Source organism: Myotis lucifugus, unplaced genomic scaffold (assembly GCF_000147115.1).
Source record: "Myotis lucifugus unplaced genomic scaffold, Myoluc2.0 scaffold_189, whole genome shotgun sequence".
In the NCBI taxonomy this organism is placed as follows: domain Eukaryota; kingdom Metazoa; phylum Chordata; class Mammalia; order Chiroptera; family Vespertilionidae; genus Myotis; species Myotis lucifugus.
Genome location: NW_005871237.1, coordinates 675911 through 691151, shown reverse-complemented (window position 1 = coordinate 691151; position 15241 = coordinate 675911).

Here is a 15241-nt window from a genome sequence, read left to right as displayed (position 1 = left end):
GGAGAAACTTCCCTCTATTTGGTTACCTTGAAGAACATTTCATATGGGAGTGGCTGGATCAATGCTTGATTCTTATGCCAGTTTAAGAAATAATGAGTTAGTTACCTTAGCACCTTCCAGAGACATCAGGGATTTTTAATGTATATGAATTTATGAGCATTTCTGCCTCTTAGATTTCACCTTAAATTTGCAATAAACCAGCCATTTCCCCTCACTCCCTTGTAAATGGGGAAAAAATACTATGTAAATATTATGACCTTCCCTTATTTCTTCTTCGTGGTGAATTTTCTCTCTTGCTATTGACTATTTTCCTCCACTTTCCCCTCCTTCCTTCCCTCCCTTTCCTTCCTCCCTCACCTAGTTTCTAATATCTTCCTCACCAATTTCACGTTGGTCACCTCTTTCCCATGCCCCAGGGAGCTAGGACATACTCCCGTGGTCTCTGACCCAGTTTTGGAAAGCAGCATCTGAAAGCATTTATTTTGATGGTTTTACAACTAGTTAATCTTTTTCAGTCAGCAACAGGAATACATGGAGGGGAAAGTTCTTCCACATTGCCACAAGTAAGCTCATGCACTTCATGAGCACCCAAGACTTTCAGCCATCTACAGCCAAGCAGGGCTATATGTATTAAGCAGAAGATCATTCTTAGTCTATTTGCTGTAATTCATCTGTATAAAAACATCACATTACCTTCTGATTTTGTTTTCCCTTTAAGTAAACGTTTAACAAAATAGATTTTTTTCTTATCTGAGAAAGGAAAAACATGCCACGTGACTCCAGAGGAAGCCCTGTAGGTAGAGTTTAGCAATTCACCCTCTACTTTTTCTACCAGGTTTCTGTTAGCAATGCAGTTATTTCATGGCCCTTTGCCTGAATAATTCTAAGCTGCTTTTCCAGAGGAAATGAATCAGAAGAACTAGGCTTGATGTGCACTTATGCCTTTGGAGATGTCTCTTGATATTGTGTAAATCTGTAAGGTTTCATTAATGCAAGTACTTTGAATTGTCTGCATATTTTTCAACCTGGTGTTTTGTTTTTTTAATACATTTTTTATTTGATTTCAGAGAGGAAGGGAGAGGGAAATAGAAACATAAATGATGAGAGAATCATTACCTGGCTGCCTCCTGCATGCCCCCTACTGGGGGGGATTGAGCCCGTAACCCGGGCATGTGCCCTTGGCTGGAATCGAACCTGGGACCCTTCAGTCCGCAGGCCAACACTCTATTTACTGAGCCAAACCAGCTAGGGCCAACCTGGTTTTGATAATAAAGTCTGTTTCTGAGATACTTAAAATTTAAAACCATGTGGAATGCGTCAGATAGCAATGCTAGAAAACAGAGAGACACAAACAGGTTTCCATGTTGATAGCCCCCTACCTAATGTCAGAACCTGGGAATAGGAATACGAGTAATGGCTTACTTCAGGGAGGGTCATGAGAGACAACTGCTTTGGGGTGCACTCTAAAAGAGGATCGCTTAGACGTGCAATTAGATGTGCAGTGGCAGTGACAGGAAATGTAGGGTCGCCCTGGACACTGATCTAGTAGAGAAAGATGGTCATTGGGACCTTGGCTAACTTTGTCCCTAGGGGGGTGAATTCTGCTTTGGCTGATATCAAAAACTAGAGAAATTCAGGATCCAGTTACATTTGAAAATCATTTGATCTGAGGTTTATGGTGACTTAGCTGATCAAGCTTCCAGATTAGGCCTAGACTTATTTTATTTTTCATCTGACAAGATATGGCCGTGTGGGACACCCCTTGACCTCTTGTTCTTAGTCTCAGTCACCCAGCCCCGTGTTAGAGAAGTCCCCAAAGCAGAAGCAGATAGAGTATATGAATGACACTTTCTGGTATTCAACATTCATTTGACATCAACTATGCTAAGGGTGGTGATACAACAGTCAACCAAGACAAACGGGCCTGCTTGGTTGGTGCTGGACATGAGGTGAGCTCTGGACAGGCCAGGAGCTCAGAGAGCTATAAATAGAAAGGCAATGAATACTCTTCAAATTTGTTTTACTTGCATACCTCTACCAATTTTGGAGAAATCATGATACCTTAATGGATTTTCTTTTTAAACTCTGAAATCATTATCATTATATTTAAGTAGTTTCAAAAGATACATTTTATACACTTCATCATGTATTATAAATATTGACATTTTAAATTCAAATGTTAGTTGTTCTTTTAAGTGTATCCAGTGAAATTTTGGTATAATAGAGACTTGATAGCCACCATTTTCAGTATTTAAAATTATCTTAAGATTTGTAACAATTGGAAATATTTTATCATTCCTCTTGTTCTTTGAACTCTATTCTACTTCTCCATGGAATTTTATCCTAATATGATTTTTTTTTGCTTAAGTCTTATTGATCACCCTTTTAAATACTTCTCAGCATTAAATATAACATAACATAATACATAAATTAATATTTATACTATATATGCTATCTGTTCTTTCTGTTCCATAAAACTCTTTAAGAGTTTAATAATCAAATGGCATATATATTATAAATTTTATTTGAAATACATCTTTCAATGAAATGAATAGGTACAGTGTTTATGGTGACTTGATCAAAGAAATTGTCTAAATGTTTGGTGGGCAGAGATTTTTATATCCTGCAGCAATACCTCATGTTAAGAACTGTGAAGGGTTTGAGATTTTACAAATTAGCCTGCCACAGTTTCATGTATGTTGTTAGAGGACACAAGATAGTAATAACAGCAATAACACCAGCATATCATTGTTTTTGCACTGGTTCCCTGAGCCTCAAGTCCCTCAGGGCCAATGTGGGTGGGCAAGGTGGATGCCTGCTTATACAATAGGTTGCATTTCAGGAAAGGAATTATGATCTTAGGAAACCCAAATGTTTTATAATGGTGAGTAAGCATGCCTTCCATTTGCTTGTGGGAGACATTATTATTCTGGACAGCAAGTTTCTTAGGGCTGCCATAATAAACTACCACAATTTGGGGAGCTCAAAACAACAGAAATGTTATTGTCTTTCAGTTCTGCAGGCTACAAGTATGAATCTGGGTGTTGGCAGGGCCATCTTCCTTCTGAAACCTGTAGGGGAATTTTTCCTTCCCTTCCCAGCTTATGATGGTTTAATGGCGAGTTTTGGTGTTCCTTGACTTACAGTTGCATAACTCTAGTCTCTGCCTATGCCATCACATGGCATCCTCTCTGAGTGTCTCTGACTTCACATGGCTGTCTTCTTATAAAGACACCAGGCCTCCCCTACTCCAATATGACCTCATATTAACTTAGTACATCTGCAATGACCCTATTTCCAAATAAAGTCACATCCTGAGGTTCTGGGGATTAGGACTTCAACATCTTCGGGGTGGAGGGTGGAGGGTGGGGGACATAATTCAATCTGTACCAGTAAGCAATAAACAGCCTTTTGCTCCAGATAGAAGGAGACACTTTGTTCCAAGGATGCTTGCAATGATATAAACATCCTTGAAAGATCGTCTAGAACTAAGGGCTTTTAGTGCCTTGCTCTCAAGACCTGCAGAAACATGAGAAACAGATGGCAAATTGTTTCTTTGTGTACCATGTAAACGTATGGGTGAGAAGTGAGTTTGTTTTTATCTAGTAGAAGGGCAGTTACTAAAGGAGAAGGTAGAAAGAAGTAGCCTAAGTTGCTAAGAGACTCGTTTTGGGAAAGAATGCACATGGAAGTTGAGGATCTGAAATGGATGTCATTATAATGGTCCTTATTCTTGGACCTCTGGGAAATGGTCATATACCCCAGGTACAAGAAGCCCAGTCTGAAGAGCACTTATTATGAGAGGCTTGGAGGTGCATCTGGGTTGCAAGTAGCCACATCCATCACAGCTTCGAGGTATTCTTGGTAGCACAATTCCCCCTTCCATTTTCCTGAACTTCTCTGAAGAGAAGTCTTTGCAAAAAGATTGCAGTTAGGCTGAGCACTGACATCAGACGATTAAAAGAAGGCTCTGCCTTTGCTGGGGGAAAAGCAGAACAGGAATGGGCAGTAGTAGCTGGAGGGAGATGGAATCCAGGAATTGCAGGGGGTGTTTGCAGCCGAGCAGTGGGCAGCCTGTGCATAGAGAGCATGGATTGTGAGGAGACAGATCTGCGGCTGATGCAGCAGACAACTGGGGTGACATTCTGATTTCCAATAGTGAGAAGAAGAATTTGTCAAGACGCTGGAATTCCTGGAGTTAAGCAGAATGGGGGAGTTGAAGTTTTCTTAAAATGGGTATTAATAAATACATGTGAGTTCACGTTACACTCCCCTTGGTAGTAAGGTCTGGACATGCCAGCTAACCTTTTTGACCAAATTGTATATGGCCTACTTGATGTGGAGTCATACAGTTCCACAGTAATCATTAATGCAGACACAATGACTTACTTGCATAACTTTTTCAACTGTGCTTTTCAGTAACAAGGCCAGTTTATGAGACCTGTGTTGTAACCATCTGGCTTAGCAAGTACAGTTGTCCTTGGAAAGCTTGAGAAGGTGATTCTTCATGTATCTTTTAAATGTTATTTTTAGTTTTAAACCAGCACACATCTCCAGCAGCAATAATGTTTTCTGTATAACAGCTGAGCCACTAGTCTTGCTTCTTAAAGGGATGGGTGATACTGAGGAAAGGAAGAGAAGTTTCTTGCCTCTGTCCTCAAGGAATAACTTCCAATGAAGTGGGGCCCACAGCCACTAAACAGATACTGAGCTTCAAAAAAATGTATAGAATTGCCCAGCCAGTGTGGCTCAGTGGTTGAGCATTGACCTATGAACCAGGAGGTCACGGTTCGATTCCAGGTCATGACATATGCCCAGATTGCACACTTGATCCCCAGTGGGGGGCATGCAGGAGGTGGCTGATCCGTGATTTGCTCTCATCATTGATGTTTCTCTCTTCCTTTCCCTTCATCTCTGAAATCAATAAAAAAATATATATCTAAAAAAATTGTATAGAATTGTCAAACTTCAACTACCTACAAGTGAGAATTGAAACAATATTGAAAAATTGTCAATCACTAAGCTTCCAGTAATAAAATTCTTCTTGGGGGAAGTAGTAAATGTTTGGAAGAAATAGTTTGAGAAGTTGCTTGGAGTGGAATTGGTCTGGTTACCAGCAGGGTTGTCCTTTTGCTTCCCTGGGGAAGAACTGGGGTGGGCTGGGAAGGGGAGAGAAGGGATTTACTGGATGTAATAGAGGCTGTGCCCTGCCTGATAGAGTTATAGAGACCCTTAGTGCCCTTGGCAGCAGGAGAAAAATGCCTAAGGGGAGGTCTTTCAGAATGTTAGCTGAGGGGTTGCAATGTCAACCTCTCCTCTCTCCCCTATGAACCCTTTAGTAACTTCTTAAGTAGATTTTTTTTTTTTTGAGGGGTTAGGGAGGAGAGGGATTTCAAAGGAGGGGAAAAGGACAGCTGACATCTAAGTTACATGTCAGTGTAAACAATAGTTTCTTTCTTTCTATTTCTGTTCCTTAAGTTATAGGAAGAGCAGAACAGCACCGTGCCCTTTCATTTTCAACAAAGACCTCTTTAACTGTACGTCTGACCAGGGCTTTCTGACTTATCAGATGGTGATGGTGACTTACGTTTATCATCCATATATATTGATTACATAGGAAGGCACAAATGGTAAGAAAGGCAAAATGTCACCAGTCTTCTTAGTTTTGAGGTAGATTTGACAAATAAATATGTTGATTAACTTACTGTGAAAATCACTTTCTATACATTGCCTAACAAAGGTAATTAGTTTTCATTTTAAAAAGATATATTTTCAAGGCTTTTATTTCCCTATTCCATTCTGTGGGCACAACTTTTAAATTTCTTAATATCTTTGCCTCTTCTGTTTGTTAACACATCATATACATCATATTGAAAGCATCCTTTATCTTTATTATCTGGAGATAACAAATATTTAAAGAGTGTCAAAAATACACTGGTAGACAATGCTATAGTTTCCTAATGACATTGTTACCATTTCTGTATTATTTTGGTTTTAGATCTAGTAGATTTCCGATGAATTTTTTGGACCTTCATGGAGTCTGAACTTTCTAGAGAGCTTCCATCAAAAGCAGCATAATTGCAAAATCTTTCATTTGGCCGCCAAAAGATTGGGAGTGAGAGTAACTCGGAACTGGCCAGTAGAGGGCAATGCTCAAACATAGCACACAGCCGTGGCTTCCTTTCTGTCCTGGCCGACTTCTTGGGGCAGTGGAAAGCTGAGCAGTGTGGGAGTTATTATAAAAATGACTTTTTTAGTGTTAAAATTTGGGGTTTTAATTACTGCTCCTGTAGAGACAGGTATTCAGGCAAGATTTGGCTCAAGAGATGAGTCAGAAACTACTGTCATCTGCACTGAATTTTGACCAAGAAATTCCAAACTCTTTCCTCATCGGGTGAGTGTGTGGTGAGCTCCTACTGACTCCAGGTATTCAGGCAAGATTTGGCTCAAGAGATGAGTCAGAAACTACTGTCATCTGCATTGAATTTTGACCAAGAAATTCCAAACTCTTTCCTCATCGGGTGAGTGTGTGGTGAGCTCCTACTGACTCAGAACCATTCACAAAGGGCTGTAATCCCGCTGCTCTTACTGAGAACTGTTTGGTTTGTTCTGAGACTCATGTCCCCTTCCAACATTATCAGAGAGGGCGTACTTTGCTTGGAGTGTTTAGAAGGATGAACTGGGAGTGAACGCCCTTGAAGGTTAGTACCGTGCCCTAAGTCAGTACTGAGTGCTTCCCCCTAGATGACCTGTAGGCAACTCAGCACTTTCCTGACTCTCCGTGGCTGCCCTGATGTTTTCTTGGTGTAACTCCTGTTCCAGAGACTCTCACTTAAAACTTCTGAGTCATCTTCGATCCCTCTCTCTGTCATACTCAGTGTTCAGTCTTCTGAGCACTTTTGTATTCAGTTCCTTCTTTTGTTCTTATTGTCATTTTGTTCATTAGTCAAGCCTGGGTTAGAAATTAGTCTCTGCCCTTCTGTTTCTTTGTATTCTAGTCCATTCTTCTTACCCTTCCCCGGCAATTATTTTAAAATCCTGATTTGATTGGGTTTCTCCTGCTCTGACCCTTTCCCCCTTTAAAAAAAGTCCTGATGAAGTAGCTCTCCAGACTCTGCTGATAAAAGTGCAGTTCTGATAATCCAGTTCAGACTTTTTTTCTCTTCCATTGTTTCCTCATGGGTCAGTCAAAATAGAATACTTGCCCTACCCTGTATTTTTTCACCTCTTAGCCTTTGCTCAATGTTCTTTGTCTAGAATTCTTCTAGTTTAGGGGTTCTTAACAGCTTTTTAATGATGGAATCTGTTTGGTAACCTGTGAAGCCAATGGGCACTTTCTCAGAATGTTTTTTAATGCATATAATTATGACATAAAATTACCAAGGAAATCTATTATGCTGAAATATTGTTATAAAAATCTGTGATGTTATATGTGTTCTTCTTTATTAATGCAATTATAAACAGTAAGATTTAGCATTGATCCTAATAACTATCATAGTAGTTTGTCTGCACTCCCAATGGAAGAAAATGTTAAATTTTATTATAGGTTAGTAAAAATAAAGATATATTTTCCCCCCATCCAAATTCCTGACCCCATGTTGAGAGTTAAATCTGGATCACGGATTCTCAAACTAGAGTATGTGTCAAAGTCATGTGGATGCTAAACACAGATTGTTAAGATTCATTTCTGATTCAGCGGGTCAAGGGCAGTTCCTGGAATTTGCATTTCTAACAAGTTCTCAGGTGTTATGAATGTTGCAGGCCCAGCATCAACTGGTCAAAAACCTCTGATCTAGAATAGATCATTACATCACGCCATCTTTATCTACCAAAATCCTATGCCTCCCTAAACCTAGGAAAATCCACCCTCTATATTTTCCCTGTCACCTCTACCAGGAGTTTCTTCCCCTTCAAGGACTCTTGTCCTGATTGTTCACACCGCTCTTGTGGCATTTAGCTTCTTGCTTTGTTTTATGGTGACTTGGGCACAATGTGGCTGGTCCCCACCTGGGCCTCCTGTCTCCTGCACTATTTGTCCTGCTGGAAATGCTATGACAGTTTCAACCTCCATGAAGATACAAGTGTCTCCTTTCACTCATTAGACTGAGCCCTTCGAGGGTACTAGACGTGTCTCATAGAGTTGACCTTGAATAACACAGGTTTGCATTACGTGAATCCACTTAGATGAGACTCTTTTCAGTTGACCTGCACAGTTCAAACCTGTGTTGAAATGCCCTTTATCCTGATTATAAAAGTTTTAACAAAGTAGGTTACATACTGGGCCTTCCAGCAAGATTTCACAAAGATGTCCACTGGCCCATGGTAATTGCCTAGTATATGGCCTCATCCAGGCCACTGGTGAGAATGTTGTATAGGTCAGATCCCTGGGGAGGGTCTGAATTTTCTACAAAGGCTTCCATGTAGTACTCTGTAGTTGCTGTTGAAGACAGAATGAACCCACTGTGGCCTTTAGTACAGAATGGCTTATCTGTGCCTGACCAAGCCTCCTACCCATTGAGTATCAATAGTTTGAAGTCAGACTGGGAGGAGATACAGGATTAGGTAACTGTTGAATTACAGGATTCTGATTTCAATAATCAGATTATTCTGATTAAATAATCCCTGTATTATTTAATTTTTCACACTCTCTTTTTACATTTTCTCCCTTCTTGCTCTCTCCCTCTTCCCTTCCTTTCCCCATTTTAAAGCCTTTTTAAAATTATTTTTTAGAGAGAGAGAGGAAAGGAGAGGGAGAGACAGAAACATAGATGTGAGAAGGGACATTGATCAACTGCCTCCTGCACTCCCCCTTCTGGGGATTGAGCCCACAATCTGGGCATGTGCCCTGACTGGGAATCAAACCAGCAATCTTTTGGTGCACAGGATGGTGCCCAGCCAACTGAGCCACCCTGGCCATGGAATCCTTTCCCCATTTTTAAAAATATATATATTTTATTGATTTTTTACAGAGAGGAAGGGAGAGGGATAGAGAGTTAGAAACATCGATGAGAGAGAAACATCGATCAGCTGCCTCCTGCACACCTCCTACTGAGGATGTGCCCGCAACAAAGGTACATGCCTTTGACCGGAATCGAACCTGGGACCTTTCAGTCCTCAGGCCCACGCTCCATCCACTGAGCCAAACCGGTCAGGGCTCTTTTCCCCATTTTAATCCAGTGACAAGGACAGCACTTATGTAGGTTAGAGGTTGATCTACAGGGTTCCTTCCAAATTGAAAATTCTGAAGAAATCATTCCTAAGCTTTGAATCCTATCTATTTGAAGAACCATGTTCTGAGACCTCAGCTGAGGTCTGTCTCTACCTGCTCTGCTTGTATGAATTGTGGAATATGAGTTATTCTGTCACATTCGCATGATGAATACAAAAGCAAAATAGTAATTACTAACAACGACGGTGATAAACATTTCTAGGTAGTGCTTTCCGGTTCTAAATGGCTTTGAGGAGACTGGATGCGGTCTTTTAATATTAGTCATTCTGTGTGTTATTCCTCATCTTGGGTCGGGGGGTTTCTCTTGGACGGTAAACTCTGTCCCAGCTGTGTGGAAGGGCTCATTTTAGTAGTTATTAAATTTTTTCCCCTATGAGGCACAATCCTAATCTTTTTCCTTATTCTTTGTGCATCGCATCTGTTCTTTTGGTGCTAGCTGTGCATCAGTTTCTGTTCTCATACGTGCATTTCAAATGAATTTATCCTCCTATTGTGGCAACATAGGAAACTACTATCACTAAATTCTTTCCTAGGAGAGAAAAACTGAAATTTTCTGAACAGATGTGAGCATAAACCCTGGTGTTCGTAGTGGCATCCTGCCAGGTAATTTGGCAGAGTTCTGAACCCATCATTCCCTAAAATGGTGGGCTAACAATGGTAACTAATGTTTATTGAGTGCTTCCTATGTGATAGGCACTATGAGAAGCACTTTATTTGCTTTAGCTTCATCTTCCAACAATCATAGATGGTAAGAAACTAATAAATCCTGGTATGTGGTTTTTTTTGGGAGGGGCAGTGTGGAAACTGAGTCATGGGGTAATTAAGTAATTTGCCCAAAGTTATACAACTAGTAAGGGGGCAAAGCAAGGACTGAATCTGCTTTTATCTGACTCCAGAACTTAAAATTTCTAAAACTACTTTACACTGTTCAGTACTCAGGGATGTTTGCAATTTAAAGTCCTCAGCTCAGCTAGATGCAAGTGTTCAGGTGAAGGTTGGCCCACACAGGCACCTCTCTCTTTGGTCACTTTCTGAATAGTCTAGATGAATTTGTGTACTTCTGTGTGTACGACTAGACTGTGAGGATCGAGTGGCTGGGTGTTAATATCTCTTTTCACCTAGTGTTGGGGGTATGGACGTTGCTCGAGGACTGTTTATTGATCGAAAATCCTCTGCATTCTAATCCCAAACCAAACAAAATTCCCTTTACTATAATCCCCAACCAGAAAGAAAATAATTGTTTCCATGTGGATATTTAAAGTGTAATCATATGAAATTGAACAGTATAGTCTGACTTACTACATAGTTAATGATCTAAAGCAGTGATTTTTCAACCCATGTGCCACAGAATTTTTCAAATATGCAATACTTGATTATTTAATCAGGGGCACTGACCTCTTTTCCCTTACATTGTCAAATAAAAAAATGATAACAGCCAATACAACAATAGCCACCCTGTGTGAGTGAATCAAAATTATAACTTTCTTTTTTTTTTTGTCAGATTGGCAAAAAATATATATTTTTTGGTGTGCTGCAGAATTTTAGTAATCTCTATATATAAAAGGCTAATATGCAAAGCATCCCCTTGGGAGTTTGACCAGGAGACCAGGAGTTCAATCTCTCACTAGGATGTGCACTGACCACCAGGGGGCGGTGTGGAATGAAGGCCCCAGCCGGCAGCCAGGAAGGAAGGCCCTGGGTGGCAGCCGGAAGGCCCTGATAGGCTCTGATCACCAGCCAGGCCTAGGGACCCTACCCATGCACGAATTTCATGCACCAGGCCTCTAATTAGTTTATGTGTGCCATGAGATGAAAAGGGTTGAAAATTGCTGACCTAAGGTTTTACTTTTTAGTACATACTGCAGTTTGAGTGTGGTCAGGGGCGTGCAGCCCTGCCCTCCTCCCAGCCTCATCTCATGCATTCTTCCCTAGCTTTCTTTGGGCCTCTGGACACCTCGTGCTGTCTCACATGTCTTCCTTATCCTCCACCCTGTCACCTCCCTCATTCCTTTGTCCTCTAGGCCTCATCTCAATCATCACTTCCTCCGGAAGCTGGATCTTTCTGGGCCCAGCCTGGCTCACTCTCCTTTAGCTGAGGACTCTTGGGCTTCTTTTCTTCAGAGCCCTGGTCTCTGCTACAAGTAGATGGCCACGCATCCCTGAGTGGCTCCCTCCTTCTCTGTTCTGTAAACTTCCTGAGGGCAGGGGACGAACCTGTTTTGCTAAGCGTTGTGTATCCAGCCTTTAGTCCAGTGGCTAGGACATCACATGCGTGAGTGCCAGTGCCAAGACATGCTTGGCTGGGAGCTCTCCCACAATGCCCATCCTCCCACACAAAATACTTCTGGTCTTAAATATAGACCTTTGCCATTGTCTCCACCTTACGTAAAACACAAACGTAAGCTCCACAAGGGCAGGGCTAATTGTCTGTTCACTTAATGTATCTCAAGCACCTGGAAGTGTGTGCCAGGTAGCAGGTGCTCTGAAATATTTGCTGAATGAATAAAGGTGTCTTGAGAAAACGATTTTCATTGAGCTGTGATATTCAGTTGTATGTGCAAACCCAGTTTCAGGACAAGTTCCCTCCCTTTCTTCCCTAACGTCCTGCCTTCTAACTAGATTGCACTTTCAAGCCCCTCGCTTTAGAAACATTAACACTGCCCACAGGTAGGGCCTCAATACATATTTTATGAGAGCCCAGAGCTGGGAAATATCAAGGAAGTGTCCCAACAGTATACACCTAGCAAATGGATGATCCAAGAATAGATTTCCCAAGGTGTCTCTGCTCCCAAGAGCAATCTAGAAATGGTTCAGAAATACATCAGCAGCATGCGTTGAGCAAGCTCCAAGCAAGCATATCAGGTGAAATGTTTTCTTTTAAAAACTCAACAACATTTTTGAAAGGACAGCATGTTAAGACAGCATTTTTGCATTGTAAGTAGTAGTTTATGCGCATATATAAATAAAAGTGCTGCCACATGCCTGAATCCTCCCCCCTCTGTTATTTTACAGGAGTGTCAAACCGCCCCAACCCTTAAAGTTTTCTTGCAGTTGAACTTCTCAGTGGCCTCATTAAATAAAGGAGGCAGGAAGTCCAATATGTGGTGGCTAGGAGAACATTGAACTCATCCCCTCCCCTGAGCGAACTCAAATATACCCCTATATAGAGGGCGGTTACTCCAATAAGACAGCTGAGGGCTGAATGAACGGCTTCTGCACAACAAAGGGGAGAAAGAGACCAAATATAGAAGGCTGGGAAGCTTGCAGAAGCCCTTCGGCCTGACTGGGAAGCCAGTGAGCATCATTAAGCGCCCCCCCCCCCCCCCCCGCCCGGGGGCCCCCAGGACACTACTTAAGGGCTTTGGCTTATCTGCAAAATCTCCGGCATTTCCAGCTACATTGCCTGGAGCCCTTTGCCCCTTTCCAAAGGGAGCAAGCAGGAACAGGACAGTCACCACACCCTTTTTGCCCTCCTTCCAGGAGCCACTCCCACCCCCTAGGCCAGTGCCCCAGGCACCATAAGTGCCTTCCTCTTCCCCCAACAGGCTTTTCAAAAAGACCAGGCACATAAAGCCTCTCAGGACCACTTTTCACTACAGCAAAAAAAAGAAACTGTAAAGAGAAGACTGGGGAGCTGTGGGAACTCTCCAGAAAATGGGGACATTCTCTGAAGTCAGAGGTGCTGGGAAGCACCAATTATTTTCCCTTCACCTTCAACCCCCATAGGGGGGGGGGGGGGCTCCTACTCAAGGGGCTCTGACCTAACCTGGTAAGTTCGCTGTAGCCTGAACCCATCTCACCCTGCGAACTAAGGAAAACAGGCAGGATCAGTAAGGCGTTATTACACACACCTGACCTTCCCACCTGGGGCCACTCTGGTTCGGTAGGCCAGTGCCCTGGACGGACGCCTTAAGCCAGTGGTTCTCAACCTTCTGGCCCTTTAAATACAGTTCCTCATGTTGTGACCCAACCATAAAATTATTTTCATTGCTACTTCATAACTGTAATGTTGCCACTGTTATGAATCGTAATGTAAATATCTGATATGCAGGATGGTCTTAGGCGACCCCTGTGAAAGGGTCGTTCGACCGCCAAAGGGGTCACGACCCACAGGTTGAGAACCGCTGCCTTAAGCACCTGCTCAGCTCCTACTGTCCTGCAAAACCCACCTGGCACACATAGAGGCTGCCTTTACATAAGACCACATTTTAAAGACGGGAAAAGATAACTATTTTGTCTAATTCATATAAACAAACACAAAAAATCAAACAAAATAAAGAGACAGAAGAATATCTTTCTCAAATGAATGAACAAGGAAAATCCCCATAAAAAAGCCCTAAGGAAATGAGAGTGGAATAGAGGAATTTAGGGAAAACTTCAACAAAGAGAAAGTATACAGTGGGGCCTTGACTTACGAGTGTCCCGACTAACGAGTTTTTCGAGATACGAGCCGTCTCTCGGCCGATTTTTTGCTTTGAGTTGCGAGCTAAAATTCGGGTTACGAGCCAGCTTCAGATACCCCACCGCTAGTTGGCACAGCGAACTTCACAGTGAACGCCACATCAGCCCAGCATCACGTGTCTCACTCGTTCACTTTAAGATTTGACATACGAGTAATTTGAGTTAGGAGCTCCGTCACGGAATGAATTAAACTCGTAAGTCAAGGCCCCACTGTAGTAGAGAACCAAGCAGACCTGAATACAAGAACTGAAATGAAATATACACGAGAAGAAATCAGTACCAGATTAGCTAATACAAAAGAATGGGTCAGTGGCCTGGAAGAGAGACTAGTGGAAATTAAGCAATCAGAACAGCAAAAAGAATTTTTAAAAAAATGAGGGTAGTTTAGGAGACCTCTGGGATAACATCAAACACTCAAACATTCACATTTTAGGGCTCCCAGAAGGAGAGAAAGGAGCAGAAACTTTGTACAAAGAAATAATGGTTGAAAACTTTCCTAACCTGGGAAAGGAAACAGACATCCAGGTCCAGGAAGCACAGAGTTCCAAACAAGATGAACACAAAGAGACTCACACCAAGATATATTGTAATTAAAATCACAAAGTTAAAGAGACAATCCTGAAGAAAGCAAGTGGAAACCCCATAAGGCTATCAGCTGAGTTCTCAGCAAGATTACAGGCCAGAAGGGAGTGAAAGCACATCTTTAAAGTGCTGAACGAAAGGAACCTACAACCCAGAATAATTTATCTGGCAAGGTTATCATTCAGATTGGAAGGAGAGATAAAGAGTTTTCTGTACAAACAAAAACTCAAAGGGTTCACCATTAAACCAGCTTAATAAGAAATATTGAAGGGTCTTCTCAAAGTAGAAAAGGAAAGGTCAAAACCAGAAGTAAGAAACATGAGACAGGAAAAAAAAAATATTGCAGCTAAAGCCAAATATTTAATAGCCATAAAGAATAAGATATTTAAAAGGCTACTACAAATGTCAAAAAGAAAAAAGTATCAAACTAAATTTAAACTATAATGAGTAGTGAGGAAATACACAACACCAAAGAGCTAAAACATGACAACAATAACATAAAGTGTTGGGTGGTGGTATATGTAGTCCTTATAGAATATATTCAAACTTAAACACCTATAGATACAGAATAATACACATAAACCTCATAGTAACCACAAACCAAAAATCTACAAAGATATACAAAGAATAAAGAGAAAGGAACCCAAACAAAACGCTAAAGAAAACCAGTAAACTACAAGGGATGAGATCAATAGAAGATGAAAGGAACTGAAGAGAACTATAAAAACAACCTAAAAACAATTAACAAAATGGCAATAAGTACATATCCATCAGTAATTACTTTAAATGTAAATGGACTAAATGCTCCAATAAAAAGACAGAGGGTGGCTGAATGTATTAAAAAACATGACAACTATATGCTGCTTATAAGATACTCCAAATAAAAAGACACATACCATCTGAAAATAAAGACATGGGAAAAGATAGTCCATGTAAAAATAAGTAAAAAGAAATCTGGGGAAGCAATAC